This window comes from Eucyclogobius newberryi, unplaced genomic scaffold (genome assembly GCF_026437365.1).
Source record: "Eucyclogobius newberryi isolate DKJ021-1_F unplaced genomic scaffold, fEucNew1.0.hap1 SCAF_5, whole genome shotgun sequence".
Lineage (NCBI taxonomy): Eukaryota > Metazoa > Chordata > Actinopteri > Gobiiformes > Gobiidae > Eucyclogobius > Eucyclogobius newberryi.
This window is the reverse complement of record NW_027316167.1, coordinates 26342540-26363830: the sequence shown is the minus strand read 5'-3', so window position 1 is coordinate 26363830 and position 21291 is coordinate 26342540.

The following is a 21291-nucleotide window of genomic DNA, read 5'->3' as shown; positions in this document are numbered from 1 at the left end:
GGAACATGAAGCATGTAGTAGATCTCTGACAAGGCATTAGCCCTATCCTGCAATGGTACAGTGTCAATGCCTCATACTGACAATCATCCAGTCCAGGGGTAAATGCTTTGTTCATTGTGACACAGCCTTTTCAAACCATCCATTAAAGGTGTACTGTGTAACTTTACTGGTGAAGAGTCGTCCACCTGCTGTGTTATGTGTCTATATGGCTTTGCCTGGAATGTTCCATAGTACGGCATTAAACGTATCTACAGTATACTGAAACGATTGTGTTAGAGGTTTTACTGTAAAAAAACATAAATAATTAGTTTTTCATCTTAACAATATCACTAAATAATTGTATTTGAATTGTAATTTTTCCCAACATAGTTTAACTTCGTCATATTAATGAGTCACATTACACAAGGCAGAGTCTTTCTGAATTGTAATGTGTTCTACTGGGAATTACAGCACATTTCTCTTCCAGTGTGCGACTTCGAACTAACTTCTCTCCAGCTCAGACAAGCGATACATCTGCTGTATGTTTTTAGGTGAGTTTGCGGTAAACCTGTAGAACTTGATATGAGATAACTTGATCTATAGAAACACAGATCAACCAAAACATTATGACCACTAACAGCTGAAGAGGAGGCATATATATATATATATATATATATATATATATATATATATATATGAGAGTGTCTTCTGCACAAATCCTTCTCCAGCTCGTCCCAAAACACTCACTGGGATTCAGATCTGTAGTAGAAAAGTTCCTGTTTCTCTTTAGATGTTTTCTCTGTTTGATGTTATGATTTGAACCTTCTCAAACACACTGACATCTTTTCCATGACCATGGGATTTGTCTTTCCACATGGTTATTTCAGAAATGAGAAGCCGCTCACTGCAGTTGGGTTTAAGTACTGTGTTGCAGCTGAAAGGTCATGCAGCATAAATGGCATTTGTACACTTTTGAAAAGGGTTGAATAGGGACTTAAATGCTATTTCAGAAACTCTTACTCTGCTACTTTTACTGCTTACTTAGGAATCCTCTCCAGTTTTAATGCAACTCCCACATGACACAGTCAATGCAACATTCTCCTATCTGCAAGTTCATTATCATCAATAAGTCTATTCTATCTTTCATCATAAGATCATTCTTTACAACTGCAGCACCTTTTTTGCAATGTAAACCAATTTATTTCCCCCCTCCGTTGCAGATAGTTTTAAACATTGCCCTAAGAGTAGAGGGTGTCTGAATGGGAATGATTTATTACAAAGAGAGAAGTGGGTGCGTGGCTTTGCGGAGCTCTGCAGTGTAAAATAAGCTCATTTATATTCTATATGGCTGGGGCTGCCTCACTTAATATTCCCGTCAGCACTCTTATGGCATGCCTTCTGTTGGCTTCAGCTGCAATAAAGCGCCTGCTTTTCAGAAGTGTACAAATAACATTAAACACATTTCATCAGATTAGTGCAATGAGAGGGGAGCACCTCTAATCCTCCCTGACACCAGGTCAAGTGAACCCTTTGGCTCATGTACAACATGGGATTGCAAATCAAATCTGAGTTAGCTGCTGCCACAAAATAAGTGTGATGAAGTTTTACACAATGTGAGACACTTTTTATGGACCTTTCTTTATCAGATCTGAGCCAGATGAAGTATGGTAGTTTTAATTATCATTACATGATCACATACACCACTTAATGTGAATAAATAACAAAGAAATACAGAAGACTGCTATATGTACGTATAATGTGAAATGTCTAATCATTCTGAGCTGCTCCATTACTGCTCAAACGTCTGACCACCGCCCCCGCTCTGACCCTTGGTTACTTCTCATTGCAAAAGAGAGACAGCTCAACTTCACACTCACAATTCACCCACTGCAAAGCATTTGGATTTGATGATGCAATACATTATATAATCAGCAATATCTGGGATAAAAATGCATCATTCACCACATTAATAAATGAAAGGTGGATCAGTCAGATGTAAAACATGCTTTTATGCCATGATTGATTATGATGTTTTTTTCATGAGCCTGCATATTTTAAACATTTGTTAGTATTACTGTAATTGTTTCAAATTGAAATAAAATACACTTTATTTATATGTTCCCTATTGGAGACTGATATTTTACATGTACACTATAAAGAACAATAAAACATGGAAACACACACAATAGATGAGATAATCAGTAATACATAGAGTACATTCTAGCTGTGTTCCTGTTGCATACGTTGGCATCGTACCACCCCTCTACTTTGACTGGTTTTAACTTTTATTGATTAATGTATATTCACTGTTTATACATATGATTTAACTCTTCTGATTGCACTGGTTTGGTCTCTCAACAAGGATCCCACTGGTAAAGTAAAACAGACACTTGAACATATTCATTTTCTCTCCCATTACTCATACGATTGTCTCAACAAGCTGGCATTATCTTAAAGACCACTACCGGTAATTACCTTTGCTCAGTGCTGTTGTCTCTTGCCTGTATCCATTCTCACAGCAAAACCGAATAATTAAATGATTTTGTCTTTGTCATCATTCTGCTCCTGTAATTAACCACATCAAATTGGGCTAATTGCTCTTTATGAACTACATGATTGTCATTGAACGCTCGCTCTCCCTCCAACACGCAACATGGTCTTCCATTTCCAAATGAACGATGTGACCACGGCTAAATGACTAAAGCAAAGGATTCCTCTCATTGACATAAAGTGGCATTGGCAGCGCATACGTTTTACCTAATCGAAAGAAGGTGCATTATGAATTGCCGGGGCATTTAAGCAAAGAGAAATTGAATAAAAGAATTAAAAAAAGGCTGCAGTGCTGTGCTGCCAGGTGAAGTTTGCAGGATTCTGAAAACAGCAGCTGTGCCATAGGAGGACAATTTTATACATTTCCTCAGCACAAGAGACTTTTATTTAAGCACCTCTTGAGCAAGTAAATAGAGGTATCCAGCCATTGAAAACAAGTCGATGTTCCAGTTTTTGCCCTCTTCAAAATGTGTTCAAGAAGGGCCAGAGGAAACAAATGATTTAAATGCTTGAAGTACAGTAACGGCTTTTTGCTCGCCACTACATTTAAGTGCTTACAGATTAGCATTAGAATACCACTCAGTTAATGCACAAATAAAGATGTAAAAAAAGAGAGTGTTCTGGGAAAAGGTTTTTCTATTTGGCAAAACCTGACAGTGGTAAATGTGCCGGGCGGTGAGAGGAAGAGGGCTCACGGCTAATTGGCAAGCGGTGCGGCGGGTGCTACGGCGCTTCTTCAAGTACCCATAGTTCCATTGGTATTCAGGGTGCTGCGCTGTGTACAATGGAGGGACGCCTCACTCTTGGGGAGAGAAACTTCACTAACAACAGGGACTGTATCTGAGAGCTCGACCAACTATTGTGATTTTCCCTGCAGAGTAGCATTGAGTGTACTTAGATTGGATTTGGGAGTTATTTTCTAAGGGCGGGTAAGGAAATAGAGGACTCATATAAACTACGTATATTTAAACCCCTGTGTTGTTGTCTTTAGCATGCAACTGTTACCAGCTTTTCTAAAACAAGCATTTACCGTATTTTCCGGACTATAATCTGTTTGATAGTTATGGCCGGGGTGCGACTTATACTCCAGAGAGACCTATGTGATCTTATTCCTTATTTTCACACTGACAACCGCAAGAGGGCGCTCCAGGCTCTAAGCGACGCAGAAGAAGAATCTTCACTTCCTCTACCTTTGGAGTTTGCAGAGTTGTTTAGAAGTGACACAGAGGAAGAAGAATTCAATGGATTTAGTGATTTGGGGTAAAACTGATGCTTTGATAAACTTGTTAGCATGTTCTTTATGCTATAGTTATCTGAATAACTGTTAATATGTTACGTTTACATACCAGACACTTACCACAGTTCTGTCTGTGCGTCATGTAGCTGAAGGTGTTACGTTAGCATACGTACATCTATTCACCATGTTCTCCATGTTATTATTTTAAATTGTATTTCAAGCTGAAATGTCTGTTCTTAGTCTTGGATTTTATCAAATAAATTTCCCCAAAAAATGCAATTTATAATCTGGAGCGAAAATACGGTATTATTTGAACTCAAACAAATAGTTTTATCATGTGGCCTTGTTCATGTAGGACTTTTGCTGGCGGCCTATAACTGATAACTGCTTATACAGAAGATTCTGGACTGTTAGAGCTCAAGAGTTTCCAGTTAGTTTCCCTGTTGTGTCTGAATACCATGCCATAAATATACAAGCAACAATAATGCATATAATCACTGCTCCAATTCCCCCAACGCAATTTACAGCAAAAAATAACTGTGTGCATAACTTGCCAGTCCTCATGTTCCTGGACAGCACCTGCTTCTGTTGAGACCCTACACTGTATAATGCACAGGGACTTCTCAGAGCGTCGCTGTGACACTGCTGTGATTCTGTACCTGACAATACCAGAAACAGACTGATAAGATACATCCTCTGGCACGTCGGTTCCTCTGAAGTCTACTTGGAGTCTTTGTATTTCAATGGGGAACTCACAAATGATTGATTGCGGCTAAAGAAAGGGGCAAAGTCGGACATCCTTGGTGGGGCAGCTAAGGAGTCGGGTCTTTGAAGTGCAAAATCAAACCAACCACTTTGTAGCTATGACTGAAGCAATCAGGAAACAGGTGTCTAATTAGTGTGAAATCTGAAGATCTTGTGTTTTCCTATTTTCTCTATTTCTCTATTTTCAATGCATGTATATCCTTTATAATGAGTCGGTCGCTGTAGTTTAGCGGCTATATATTCAACCTTCTTGGTATGTTGAACCTTAATGCAGAGTTGATCTTACTAATGGATCACCATAAGGGATTTTCACACATAAAAGCGCTCATATAACGTGCAGCGTAAGTGTTTCTGCAGAACTTGAAGCAGGCTATTTGCCAAGCTATAGCAGTATAATTAGACAAGCCCTTTTGTGTATGTTCTAGAAATAGGCTAAAAATATATATTTGAAAAACATAAATACAGTAAGTGCACTACAGTATCAATGTTTTTAAATGGTCTTTGTTGATCTGCAAATAAAATAAGATAAGATATTCCTTTATTGTCCACACATGGGGAAATTTCATTGTTGCAACGCAGGTAGATACAGAAGAAAAGGACAGATAACATATAGGAAGTTTAAAAAACACTCTTAATAGAAGAACCCTTATAAACAAAAACTCCTATAGACAACCTCATTTCCTAATAAGGAATGGAGGAGAAAAATAAAGATAAAATAAAATAAAATATAAACAGCTAGCGTAAGACAAGATAATACTAATAATAATGGTAAAATAAACACTCTATTTTCATCAGTTATATGCACATGAATGTGACATTATTGCATTTAAATGAAAACACAACTTAAAAAACACAGTAAAGCATTTCTGGGATTGCGAATATTATTTTTCTGATTATTTTCAATTAAAAATATTAAACATATAAAACACAAAACAGAGCGCGACCACAGAGCAAAAAAAATAAATCAAAAGAACACAAGTAGCACCAAACGTTCAAAGAAAGAACATATGCATATGTACTAGGTAGCTATGTGTTTGTAAAATATGTATAACAATTAAATGAACCAATCAAAACATTAGTAATTCAGCACTGAAATATTCCATGTCACCATTAAATGCAGAGGCTGGTGTAATTGAGAGGCAGTGCTATCCCCAGTGCCATTAAAATTTCATCAACCTCACACGTTACCATGAATGGCATTATTCAAATTATGCAAAACCACATCAGCTCTTCTACTCGGCAATGCATGGTGTCCATAACAACGACCAATTTACAAAGTCTAGAAAGGCTCTGCAAGTGATTCACCAGGACACCTCCCATTCTTATGCTGAAATCCTCCTACTGCTGTCGGGATTCATTCATATTGAACCAGTGAGGGAATGGATAGCTTTGAAAAATATGATAAAATACAGTTGAATTGAGCAATATCAATGCAGTTTATTCAGTAGCAGTATAAAATATGTAAAATGACGTTCGATAGAGGTCCAGGAGTGCGTGCTTTGTCAACGTAATCATCTAAATTCACAATAATATAGATAAGTGTTAAAAATAATTCATCTTTTCCAATGTCCCCAACAGCGCATTGCAAAACTGTTTTTTCTTGGATTGGACATGAATTAACAGTTAAGTGTTCCTCAGGTGGTCCCCATGACCGGTCCACTTATGGTCAGTTACAATTATCATTATGTGTCTCTACAAAGGCTTTGGGAATGCCAGAGAGGTAATGGCAGTGATTTTGTGATATCTGCTGCTGGTAAGTAGTAACACATGATAGTATCTGAAGGAGAGGAATAATGCGCTGTGTAATATTAGATGACCCCATGTTATTAGCACTCGCACATGTGTGAGTTTTCTTAAAGCAGCCTTAATGAGGTCTGCCTGAGTTCAAGACGTTTGAGCATGTGATAAAGGTTAGGGTCCATAAATCCATTTTGTTTCAGAAGGAGGAAAAATTAGGGCTATTGCAATAACAATTAACAATTTAAAACAGAATATACTATCTTTTGAATGGTGATGAGTAAAAATGTTTCCTATAACAGGAAGCGGAAACCCATAATGAAGATAAACTTAAAAGAGAATGTTACCAGGCATTTTCATACAGCAGACATTGCATAACTGCCATTTCATTGTTTTGTTTGATTTGGCAGGTGTCCTTGAAATAAAACGTCAAAATGTAAGATTGAACGTTGGAGTTGAAAGTCCAATGCCGTTTACAGAATCAGAAAGGAGTTTATTGCGTTTGTCAGTGAACAGAATTCACAAACTAGGAACTTGCTTTGGCGTTAAGGTGCAACTTACAGTAATGAATAATAATAGTAGCAAGATATATATATTAAAAAAGGGCATTAAATTTAGAATTTATGAATTATACATTGAATAGATGCATGTAAATTTATGTAAATCTCAGGTTTTCAGTTACTGTGTGTGTTTACCTAAATTAGATTTGTTAGATTAAGTTTGTGGGGAAAAAAACTATTTAGTATTTATTTATTCCAAGCATGTAGGAATGGAATTGGTTTAAGTTTTTGGTTCATACTTTGCTTTGCTCTTTTTCAAATGTGGTATATTATTGACGTTGATGTTTTTAGCGATGTGCTATATTGATCAAAGAACTAAAAGAAGTACAAGTCTTTTGCATTATTTATTTAGTATGTATCGAAGAGCAAATACGGATTGATAATACATTTTCTGGACATGTCATTACATGAAATAAGGCTAGAGTTGACTGAAATAGTAGATTTGCAGTCTATTTGTTCCACTTCCATTGACATAACTGATGTAGTGTGTTGTCGCGCTGTTTACACATAAAAAGCACAATATATTCAAACTTTTTCACTTAGTCCATGGAAATCCACAGCTCTCGGCGGCTCCCGGATGAGAGTAAAATCACTTATGTTCAAACCTTGGACGATCGGTCATTGTTAGTGCACATACCGACAGTAGACTTGTACCTCCAGCAGCGCACAGTTTAATTATTCCCAGGCTTCCGCGGTTACATAATTGCACGTGCTGGCATAGCTGTTATTATTATTCAGCCACATGTAGGTAAAGCTTATTTTGGACGATGAATGGGAGTGACCTTGTTGGGCATGACTAAACAGCAGCAGCACCTGTGTTTGCACAGTGGCTTGTTTGCTAATTGCAGTCACACAACAAGGAAACAATGATACAATATGTTACGCTTGCATTAAAAACTGCTGTATAAAGATGTACGTTTTGTTTGTTCATTGAGTTTGTGTCAAGTTAGAGCTAGAGTCAACATTTGGATGAAAAACGAAGAGAAGACTGTGGATTCGGTCAGTCAGTCATGGGACATATCATCGTTATAAAGAGTGAATGGTGTCGTAAAGAGTGAATACTGCCGGACCAGGCTTCCGGGACCAGGCTTGCCGGACCAGGCTTCCGGGACCAGGCTTCCGGGACCAGGCTGCCGGGACAAGGCTGCCGGGACAAGGCTGCCGGGACAAGGCTGCCGGACCAGGCTGCCGGACCAGGCTGCCGGACCATGGCAACAACAAAGTGCACAGAGGGCGTGTTTAGTGTGTTGGGAAAACTGTCTTTTTTTTGTAGCAATGGCGTCTTGATTGCAGGAGAAGAACAATTACTCAAATGTGGCATGAATCACTCTAAATACAACGTCCAGTGGGTTAAATGTGAAAATAGTCCTAATTTTTCACCATTCTAAAACTCATGGATAGAGAGCTTTTTCATTGGTCAGAAGGTTGGATGGTACAAGCTTACAGAAAGGCAGTGCAAAAGAATATATGATGACTCAAACCATCTTGAATTAAAGAAAAGTACTTCAGGTTTTAGTGCAAATGCAATAATGGGGACTAATTCCAATGTTAATATTATTATACTTGCACAAACGTAACCTAAAACGCCCATAATGAACAGACCAAACTGTACCAAATCACAGAATCTCTCTCTCACTCTTTTGTTGTGTTTTTTTGTAGTGCAAAGTGTATGTTCAGTCATTCGTCCAGCTTAAAATAACCGCCTGCCCTCTCTCTATCCCGCTTAAATCGCAATATCTCAAGTCTATCATTTGCGCTGTAGCTCTCGGCTGGACGCAGAAGTGCGCACACGCCACGGCGGTATGTTCCAGTGTCACGGGTCTGTGGGGAGGCCACGACAGAGCACAGCTGTTAAGTACTTTTAGCAGGGCCATTGTTCAGTGAAACAAACAGCCCATTCAGCTTGGCCCCTTTCCAGAGCTCTCCTATAGCGGCACAAATGTTTATCATTGTTTTGACACTGCATAGAATAGGGCAGCATGGGGTGTGCCTATAGATAACAGCAGAGCGCGGTGCGTGGAGAGCGAGTGGGAGTACTGTGTATTAAGAGGAGCGGAACCGGAGCAAATGGCTTGTTTTACAACACAGTGTATGGAAGAGAATGATACTAACTAACTACTGTATGTGTTTACTAAGAAATATACATAAAAAATGCAAAGAGAGATGAATAAGCAGGCATTTGTTTTCTTTCATTTTCCAGTGTGAGTCAAATGTTGCAAATCGTTTGGTTACTAAAGGAAAATCTGGTTATCTTGATCACGCTAATGCCAATCAAATATACTTAAGTTCATGGATTTAGACCTAGCATATCAAACAGCTCAAATTATGTTCAGAGTACAGCAGAATAAAACAATAAGATAACATAAAAACAACCTTAGGGTCCATGTCAGCAAATACATTTTACCCACGTTTTTGTCAAGTACAAAAAAGCTTCTCTGTATCTGATGTGAAATGATGGAAGGCGTCTGATATAATCTTCCAGCATTATGAGATGTAAGAAGTAATATAAAGAATTATGAAAACAAAGAAAAGGTTTTAGTTGGATACGTTTTTCTGTTCATTTATTGAAAACATTATTAATGCATAACAGGAAACTGAGGACACATACAATGCACAATTGGCTTGTTCAACATTTTTGCTTTTCACTTGTTTGATGAATCTTGTTTAGAAAGTCTTCTCCCCTCCGAGCATCAAAAACACTCCATTCTGACATTTGTGATGTCATAGGTCAAGCGCTGAGATCTTCTGAGCTGTGTTTAATCCATAAATCATTGCCAGACTCGTTCTGAGCATCTACGCCGTGGAATCACAATTATTACAATAGCATGGCTACATTAGCATGTCGGAGGCAAGCTAGCATTTGTCGCTCTCTCCTCTGTAATTCCCTCTGCAGCCTGTAGTTGGAGCCAAAAGATCAAGGAAAAGCCAGAACAAGCCGTGTCTTTACTATTTTTTTTTTTTTTTTTTGTTTAATCCTTTATGTTTTGTGCTAAAACATTTGCATGAGTAAAGGTCAATAACATGGGAATTCATGAATGAATGAAGGAGTGAATATTTGTGTGTGTCTATGTCGCTGTGTTAACAATGCGATGAGCTGGCCCCTGTCCAGGGCGTACCCCGCCTAAGGCCCAAAGTCACTGGGATAGGCTCCAGTCACCCGCGACCCTAATGGGAACAAGCAGCAGAACATGAATAAATGAACAATACACATAATGCATAATATTTGTTCTTTAACGTATAACTAGGAAAGTGGGTGGGACTGAATAAATGATTCCTCCTCCCACTCCTTTTTGAACATGTGAACTCCAACCTCTGTAACAGCATCATTTGATCTGTTTTGTGCTTTTGCAATACCGTTATTTGTGACATGACTTATGACTTCTGTTTGCATGTTTGAAATAAATTAGTTTATTGATTTAAATTATGCTCAATCCATTTTAGCATCAAGGCATTAGCATAAGCATTTGCATTCCCATTAGCCGTCCCCATGGCAATTTTTCTTGGGGTCCAATGGTTACACTGTAAAATAAACATACTGAACACGTGAGCAAAACTCATGTGAAGCAATCAGAAGCAGAGGCACTGATCAGAAAATAACGTAAGTCATAACTTGTCTTAACTTAAGTCAAGTTACGCAAACATGACAACAAAGTGCTGAGCTGCTAAACCAAGCTGACAACAGTGTAGCAATAAAAGTGTGCTGTTTGTTATTCATTTGTTTTCACGTGTCTAGTGTGTCCAGGAAACAGCTCAAACCCCCAGTAATTCTCAACAGTAAAATGCTGGTGCTTGTTTGCACTGAAAATGACTGGGACAATCTTAGATAATAAAAACTGGTTCATGTTCTGTTGACATATGAATGCCAGAAAAGCATTTGTAGATAATTGTTGCATAATGTCTGTACTGACTAACTTGTACTTTTCCTTTCAATCTTCAGACTACGATGAGAAACATCTGATGCTAAAGGATCAGTTTCGATTGCAGGCCGATATCGGTTCTTCTGATTGTCCCTCTCCTCCCTCCATGCCCATCCAATCTCCTCATTCTGCTAGTTTGCATGGCCGGGAAAGTCCTGCTTCATTCTAATTGCATACTTTTGATTAAAAAGCTTGTTTTCCTTGATTACTTTGATGTCGAAACGGGAGCAGGGGAGCAATTCACCATCGGTTTCGGCGGCATGTTCCTCCCCCTCCCCCGCTCTTTTGTGCTAACAGCAGAATTCCTATTTATATATTGGCAGTGGAACTAAATTACTGCAAACATCTCTGTGGACCAGCCAAGCACAACAGATTGGCAGGATGCTGTATTGTGTCAGTGCCCCCTACTGGCTGACAGAGGAGGGTCCGCCTTGTACATTCAGGGCACGTATTGCATCAGAGGCTGTTTGAAACACAGTGAACTGGGCTCATGGATTCTTTAGAAGGGGCTGGAATATCTTTTCAATTCTCTAATGGGAATGTGCTAGCGTATTGTTGTTTACACACAGCTTGCAGGAATAGTTGGGATTGGCGCAACATTTCTGACATTTAGGTTACAGTTGTCACGGAAACATCTTTATGGACAAATGAGTATAGGTCACGTACCACAAACAAACCACCGTACCACATAAAAGACTGATTAGGGGATCATTTCTTTCTAATAAATCTCATCCCATGCATACATATTTATTTCCCATTAAAATTCTGTGGTTGTCAAGTAATAGCTCACATTTGCGTTTGATTATATTGTTAATGCAGTCAAGATAAGCACTTCCTATTGATGCATGTTCAGTACAAATGTGGCACCTTCTGGAAAATGCATTACAGTAACAAGCAGCTCAATATTAGCTTCTTTGCCAAACAGCATGGCCACAACAAAGAATGGATAAATAACACTCTCTCTGCGCCTTATGTTATTTGTAGTAGCCAATGTCTTGGGGTGTAATGCTGCAGTATCTTATTATGCACCGCGTGGATACTGTGCGGGTTAACCTCAGTGGCAAACACAAAAGCAAGGCTGGAGTTTGAAGACCAGAGTCGTGCTCCCGCTGCGTCCTGATCTCTCTGAAGTCTTATCATACACTGCCAAATATAATATCAAAGGCACAATGCATTTTAGTTTATTCCACATGTCTTTATCGTCGGAGGAAGTGGCGCTATGTAGGCAGCACAACACGGTACAAATCAAACATTGATATTTTATGATATTCTATAAAACGAACCGCTTAATTTCAAAAAAACGTTGAGATGAAAACAAAACAATAGAAGAAAAAAAGTATTAAAGGAGAGCCAAAAGAAAACTGAATACAAATTAAAAGAATACACATACATAGAGTATAAATTAAACATCAAACTGCAACAAATCCTTCACAACTGTTAACATATTATTCCAAAAAGAACATGAACACAAGCTCTATCTCTGGTGCTCAGTTTGTCTAGTTTAAAGAGGAGAAAACTAATTAAATGGAAGACATGACATTTCCAGATGTTCTTGAACCTGTTTTGATTCATTTTAATGTTTACTTCCATCAGTCTATATTTCTAAAGTATGAAATTACCACAAAGCATTATTTTCCTTTTTAATAGCTATTTTGAATGTGAGCTTCTTCAATCTAATGGCAGTTTAAATGTGATCTAAGTAGTCCATTCTAACAACCTGTGATTGCTCTCTCGCTCACAGTAAGTGCTCCTTGTACCATGGTTTGTGTTCGTTAGCATCCTGTGTTTTCCCACTGTTTTCATTAGTCGGTCTCCAATCCTGTATTTGCAGAATGCCGTGAAAGGCCAAAGACACAACAGAATGTGGGTCACGCTTTAATCACTTTCATGCTATCTGCACTCTCTGTTGTTTTTGTCTTCAATCACACATTTTCCCACACTTTCTTTCGTCATTATGCACCTGCTAACCAACGCAGCAGTGTCCTTTCACAGACTGAATTTGAATTGTCAGCGTGCAAAGTACAGGGACAGTCAATGATGTTTTATCTATGTCCATAAAAGACAGAAACATCAGGGGGCGAAAAACGTCAGTAATAGTTGGAGCGACTCTGCAACGTTCCTATTTGCAACTGTTCAACCGCTAAAAAACATCAGAGTAATAATTAAGAGCTGGTATGGGCTCAGTGGAGTATTTACCAGCTCTGACCAGGTGTAATGTGGTTGTGTCCTTGGTCGTGACACTTCCAGATGTATGAATGTAGTGAGGTGTTGGTCACGGAGGCTTTAGGCACAGATCCCCAGCCAGGATCAACCATCAGTCAGCCCAAGGGCAACTGTGGCTTGTCCATGATAAATGCAATGTTAAATTCTTAAAGTACCCACAAAGGGCCACATAAACCCGTGGCTTTAACGTTATAATATATTTTCTGATTAACCATTAATGAGTTTAATTCTTCTGGTACATGCACATACATCAAAAATTAGTACCGGTATAAGAGCTTTTACAGCACAATGTCAATGCACAATCATATTAACCAAAGTTATGAAGCAAAACATGGTTCTGATGGATAAGAGATTGAGATATGAGCAAATCCTGCAAAGGAAACTGATAATTCAAAGTAAAACATAAAGGAGCGGTGCAAAAATGATATTTCAACAAGCAGCTAACGACAAAAGGAGCTATATAAAACCCACCAAATACTCTTTTATAATCCGGATGATTGGTACCGACTGTCCCCCACCGGGACAATAACTGAATAGCAAACATTATATGACTAAACTTAACAATTTGCTCTTCTCGTAAAAGTCAGATGTCACCAAGTACACATGCATATGACGTGTGTGCTCTATATTTTAGGGCCAATCCTATGAATAACATTAAACCGCGCGGACAGACGGTTACACTGTTTTAATCTCATGTGACTGGCTTTGGGTCTATCTCAAAGGTCACTTGGCCGTATATTGTAAACATGCCATATCAAATCCAAATGATATACCCGCACAGTTTTATAGAGGCAAAATAAAAAGGAAGAAACACCAGCAATATACTCTCACAGCCATAAACCCATCCAGGAATTGTTGTTTGCAAATGTGCTGACAGAAACACAAAATCCCCACTCATTTGACCTCTAATTAAACTGGGAGAAATAACTTGGAGGACGATTTGCCTAACTTCATTTGCCAGCTTTAGGGACAAAATTAGAACAGTGTCAGCAGTTTTATAAGCTCCACACCTACTGTTCTCACCAATTTTCATTACAATTGCATCTCTGTCTTGCCGAAGTGGAGATATGGAGTCGGTGTGAACGCTGCAGTGATTAGCGACTATGATTTAAGCTCTTTTTAATTAACCTTGCTTTTCATTTTAATCCCCTCCTTATTTTGTAGGAGAGACAATGAATTTGTGGCTCAAACGGCACATGAAAGACTATTGAGATGTGCCATTGTAGAAAGGCTGTATGACTTAGAAGAGTAAAGGTGCGTCATTTAAGTGCAAAAATATGTCATGTCTTTGTATTTATACCTTGAGTTATAAAGTCAGAACATGTTTTGTGCAGACTCCTGCCTACGCATCCTATATTTCCGCAATTAATAATAATTTGAGTCAGTTTCACCTAAACCCAAAACAGGCACAAGTAGCTAATCCTCCAGGCTCAAGATCTTGAGATGGGTCATCCACTGCTCTAGACAGGCTCCTAATCATATGCATGATTAATGAGCACCCAAGCCTCTGAGTACATTTGTTCAAAGGCAACCCAGCAACAGTCGCTAGAAGCACCTCTGGTAATAACTGTACATTCAACACTGCCGAACTATGTTTGGACAGTGAGTATTCATTTAAGAACTGTAAACTGTGGAACTGACTCCTCACTGAACTCAAATGCACATCAGAGGTTAAGTTGTTCACCTCGAGGCTCAAGTCTTGGCTCAAAATGAAACAACGTTGTACCTGTGAATATTATGTGTGTTGAACGTGGGTGTGTCTGAAATGTTTAACTGCAAAATATGCAATTTAAAGCTTTTATTGTGTTTTGAACTGTTAATAATAGAGAAAAGCCCAGGAGTTGATCATTTGCACTATACACTACTTACACAGTCACATTAGCTGCATGCTTCACGTCTAACTATGACCGCATTGTCCTTTAAACAACAACAAACACATTTGTCAGAATAGGTAAAGGTCTGTACGTTTACAGATCAGACCAGAGCTCTCCACAAAGAATGTAAGGTACTTTTCAAAAACAGCCCTGGGCCATGTGTAGTACTATAGCAGTGGCAGTGACCACATGTCAGACATGTTGATCTGAGGCTATTCATGTGCATGCCACATTAGCCCAGCACACGACTTTGCTGTCTCCCCACACACCTGCAGCTCCGACAGGCCATCGGTCTATTGGAGAGCTGAGCTTCACTCAAATGGATTACCTCTGCATTTGTGCATACTGCCTCTGTAATATCCCATCATGCACCAAAACTGGGTTATCTCAAGGCAAAACTCAGCAGAAAAAAATCTGAAAATGAGGTTGAATTAAGAACTAAACAAAATTGAATCTATATTATAGAAGTCTTTGGTAAATGAACATAGAACATTACTGCATTATAATGGTAAATTTTTTACCCAAATGTGACAATAATAAGGTGGATTATGCAGATCGTTCTACTTGATTTCAGAACAAAGGTTTGGGCCTCGGAACTCCTGCTATGGACACGATAAATGGATACTGCTGGCAAGACGGCCATATCAAATAAATGAATGACACGAACTGAACCGACAATCAAGGACAGAACCGACATTGAAACTGACAACTAAAAAAATTTAAAATTAAATACATTCTGACTTGATTTTTAGATGGAACTTGGACCAAATATGATGCTGGACAAAATGATTAGACCTGTGTTTTATGTGTGTGTGGTTAGTTTTTTATGCTCTGTGTTTTATGTGCAAGAAAAATAAATGCATAAAGAAATTAAACCGTCAAAGAGGGTACATTTTATATCTGACATAAATTTATTCAGATCTCCTTACCTTTTAAAACGCGCGTGCATCATCACATAATCTTTTGTGTGCATTTTCCCGCTGCAAAAGAAGGTGCTGATTATTCCTATTAGAATCATGTTGTGTTCCAGCCACATAACAGCAGTGTCATCTGCCAATGTTATTTCATGCTCGGTTGGGTGTGAATCAATTTCATTCCAGGGAACAATTACTGAAGATTGCAGACTTTTTCTATTCTCCATCCTATCCAATCATAACATTTAGATCAAATACTTGTCTGTTGCCTTGACATACAGAGCCAAAATCAAAACATGTCAGCCGTGATCATGTGACTCTGAAGGGAATGACAGGCGACTCTCAAAATATTGTTTTGTCCTCAGTCCAATGCTTGCCAGATTCCTCTCTGTTTAAATCACTTTGTCCGTTTTGCTTGTAGTTCAATAGAAGTCAGTCACGATGACCTCTGTGAACTTTGACACACACATCGGAACATTACTGGTAGAGCGAATTTATGAGCCTCAAAACCAACGGCCAGCGCTGGATTCCTGTCTCGTTTCAGAGCTGACAGTTCTTTCAGGCTTTACAGTAAAAAGAACGGTTACACACGAGTAGCTTTTTTCGCTAAGACGGAGGCGTCATTCAAGCCTGGCTAACTCTAAGTGGAGGAGAAGGTCCAGCCATGGATCACTAAACAGGAAAGACAGACAGGCCCTTTACAATTAGAACCAAGGCCAATATATCCAGCCGTCCACTGGCCTTTAGTCAGACATCACTGCTCTGACTGTTCCTAGTTAAATGCAACAACAGAACTGGGTAATTAAAACTAATAAAGGACTCAAATTAGCAGCCGCCCTCAGAGTATCTACGCTGTATTATCGGAGCAACGAGCCATTAAACAGAAAGGCCTGTTTCTGACCTATATTGTTATGTATTTCTTTGCATCATGGTGCAAAACTGGTCTATTCATTATTAAACCTGTTATAATATTCATATTCATTAATAACCCTGATTTAATAGCAATGTATTTTTCCAAAGCCCAAAATCACAACAGCAGTTTCCTCACAGCACTTACCAAAATTGTACCAACAGAGGGTTAGAAAACCAAACAACAAAACAGATATTGGTCAATAACAGAGAAGCAGAATAACCAACATTGACAGGCCGAGGTTTGGGGTGTGAGCCTAACCCCGCCCTACTCCTAACCCAAACCCCTTAAGGCTTGCTTAGCCTGATGAACCATTCTTAATAAACTATTTGTTCATGGTGAATTATGTTTTTGTTCATGCTTTATTAAGGCTAATTAAGGTGTACTTATTATAATGTCCCTTTTTCAAATCTAAAATGAATTGTTGTGTACTCTATTGTCCTCAACCATTCAAGCCACCAAAAAATAGCAGTGTAAATGTGTCATACATTTCTAATTATAACATCACTGCATATTTTGTTTACCTTTTTTTTTTTTACACATATAGTCTCCAAAAGCTAGAAAAACCCAAATATTGAAAAGTCTGTTTCGGAAGATCTGTACTGTATGATGTACCTGCACGCTGTCCTTTTGCACAGAGATCACACTTTATACAACATATTTTTCCAATGGCTTGGCTTTTAACAAAATTGCAATCGTAACCCCCTATTTCTCACTTTCCACAATATCAAATCAACATGATGTGATTTCTAAAGGCGGCCCAGAGAATAAAAAAGTAACAAAGCAGTATAGGAACACAAATCGATAGAGTCTTACTTTGCCGCATGGTACATCACCTTCCACCCACTCGTCACAGATCTAAACAGACACTGGGCTTGTTGTTCATCGAGTTGCCAAAGCAATATTTCTATTTATCCTGTAAGACAGCTATACAAATAGATGAAGTGCAACAACATGACATTTTCTGTACTTCAATTACTTTGCAGGGCTGGGCCACGTGGGTTAAAAGCCAACAAACCATAACTTTCCCTGACATTTCCTCCCCCCACAGTGACCGTTGATGGATTCTCCCTGACAAAGCATTCATTATCCCAGAGAACAGAGAGTGCACTAAAAGAATCTCTCCTCATCTCTCCTCTCCATCCTTTGGCTCAGCAGTCCAAATCAAGATGAACTCAGCCGCAGAAACGAATGGTCTTCATGCTGCCCCTGTCTGTAAGAAGAAGGGGGAAAAAAGAGCATGAAATCGCAGTAGGATATTCACTGGCAATCAAACAGTATATCGTTATTGCAGGGCGGCCATTACGGAGAGCTGGGCGGAAGGGCATCGCAAATGGAGACAACTGTTAGATGCCAGTTTGCATTTGAGTTCGCCGCAACCAAGAAGGCTGCAATGGAAATGAGCTATGATGGCATGCCAGGGAAGATTAGCGCCGCGTTATCATTTATTTGGAGTTTAGTGCAGGGCGGCCTCTCTGCGGGCTGAGACGCAGTGAACACTTGACAGACTCTCGCCCCGAGCACATTCAGACTACAGTTACAATGAAGAAAACACATTTAGTAGAGAAGGAAGTATGCTTTAACACTGTATAGTACTGTCAAATGCAAGGTTAAGGATTGTCAATAATATTACTTTTGGTATGCTGGCTTCTTCTCTGTGTTTAGCTCAGTTTTAGTTCTAGTTAATGGTGGAAGAAGGATTCAATTTTGTTACTTAAGCAAAGATGAATATGCAAAAATTACTCAAACAAAAGTAAACATAAGAAATCACCTTAGTAAAAGTATTGAAGTACCCGCTTAGCAATGTATTTTTAGAGTAGATAGGACCATTCAAATGTCAAGAATAGAACAGTAAGCTGGATAAAATGTGTGGATATTTTTTGTTGAACTGAATACATTTACAGATGATCTTAATCGTTTTTATTTGTATATTTTTGATAGCTCAAAGTTTGGTTGTCCACACAAATTATAAAAGTGCTAAAAAAGAAACACATTTCACTTTTCACCAAAGAAGAGAATAGGTTCGAATTAGATTATTTTTTATTACAAAATTGTCAAAATACAGGTGGTTCTGATAGAGGTCTAACAAAAGTCTCAAAAGTCAAAAGACTAATGATTTTGATTTCAACATCCTGTTTCTTTTTGTTTTCATGTTCGACGATGTCCAATAGCATTAACAGCTGAGTCTTATGGTAGCAGCACAGGAATCAAGCTCACTTAAAGAGCTTCACGTCACAAACTGCAAAGCCATCCATTCAGTGTGGACAGGCTAATAAATAAAACAGTAACTCAGTGGCAGTAACAAGCCTATAAAGCACAGCTTTGTTTTCATAAGTGAACCAAACAGACGGCTCGATGGATAACTCGCAAAAGACAAGTACTCTTTACAAGGTTGAGAGGAGAGTAACTATCAGAGGGGCACGCACACTGAGTTGCACTATTCAAGATGTATATCTGCAACAGGTCAAACTTAATTTAGACGTTTACACTAAAGGGGTGATGTGTACCTTAAAATGCAGTTGTTTTCATCAGAAATGAATAGTCGATTGAACAGTTTGCCACAACCCTTCAGCAGCAGCAGGATCAAAATGCTTCTCATGCATGGAACAGACATTACTGTACATTACATGCTCATGTTTTAGATAAATAGTATTTAAAATGGCACTGAGTGTTTTAGTCAAAACAGTGGCCTTCACGTGTGAGCATTAACCCACTGAGACTGTGATCAGTTGTACTTATGAACACATTAGCCTTAATGAGATGGTGGTCAGAGCTTTGACTCCATCAAATCAAATATACACTATGCTGGATGTTTTCCAACTGGTTGCTATGGTGATGGTCTCAAAGGGTATGTGGTAAACAGGGATTTGTTTACCTGCAGCTACAGATTAGTGTTTTTGTACAGATGTGTTGGTGCTGTTTCCAGCTGCTGAGGGGGAGATGTGTGAACATACACACTCACACACATGTGTGCACACAACATACACACTCACACACATGTGTGCACACAACATACACACTCACACACATGTGTGCAAACAACATACACACTCACACACATGTGTGCACACAACATACACACTCACACACATGTGTGCACACAACATACACACTCACACACATGTGTGCAAACAACATACACACTCACACACATGTGTGCACACAACATACACACTCACACACATGTGTGCACACAACATACACACTCACACACATGTGTGCAAACAACATACACACTCACACACATGTGTGCACACAACATACACACTCACACACATGTGTGCACACAACATACACACTCACACACATGTGTGCACACAACATACACACTCACACACATGTGTGCACACAACATACACACTCACACACATGTGTGCACACAACATACACACTCACACACATGTGTGCACACAACATACACACTCACACACATGTGTGCAAACAACATACACACTCACACACATGTGTGCACACAACATACACACTCACACACATGTGTGCACACAACATACACACTCACACACATGTGTGCACACAACATACACACTCACACACATGTGTGCACACAACATACACACTCACACACATGTGTGCACACAACATACACACTCACACACAATGTGTGCAAACAACATACACACTCACACACATGTGTGCACACAACATACACACTCACACACATGCAGTGTGTGTATGGAGATGTGTGCACACAACATACACACTCACACACATATAGTGGGACTATGTATCACATCCAACATATGCTGCCCAGCAGCGCTGTGCGAAGGCGGACCATGTCACTAACCAGGACTGGCATTGAGCTCATCCAGGGGGACAACATGGGGAGGGGACCCCAGGGGCCTCAGCACTGCCCTGGGCTCCACACATGGGCTGGAGTGGTGTTTGTGCTCTCGGTCCTGCAATAGGGTCACACCATGCAATCATGTCATCACACATTATCCTCTGTAGAGAAAATATTTATCATTTATGTAAATATTAAATGACTCAGTCTACCGACACACCACCAGAATACAGGACCAACGTTCACTTCTTTAATTTAACCTTTTAGCAAAATACATATTTACCTGGTTTGTCTCTTATATGTTATTTATTTGATTATAATTTGGAGATCTATTTATATTTCGAGTGTTTGTTACTGTGTTATTGAGGTGTGAAGGGTTGAGTTGAGTTCATGTCAAACTGACAGTGTGGACACAGGCCAGCAGCTCTGCCTCTCCATTTAAAGAAAACACTTTCTAAAAATCACCTCAGGTCGTCTGGTCCACACTCCTCTCATCTTCTTGTACACCTAACCTTAAGGAAAATGGAATATGATGTCAAGTATATACATCCTTACAACCTAGGATAGGATTCTATTTCAAATGAAAAACTTTTTTACCCTTCAGATAATTACAAATGATCTCCACTGGTGTCCTCTAGTCTAGAACTTATCTTTGTCCTGTGGAAAAGCAAAGACAAAGAGAGTGAGACTCTTGTGTCATGGGTAAACATGGTGCTGAAGTTCTGCTTTTGTATGTGGCACTCAGACTGGGAGAGGACTCTATGTTGTGCTGTAACACGTCTCTTATCCTGTAATTACTGGCCCATAAGCGCCCAGTAAAACC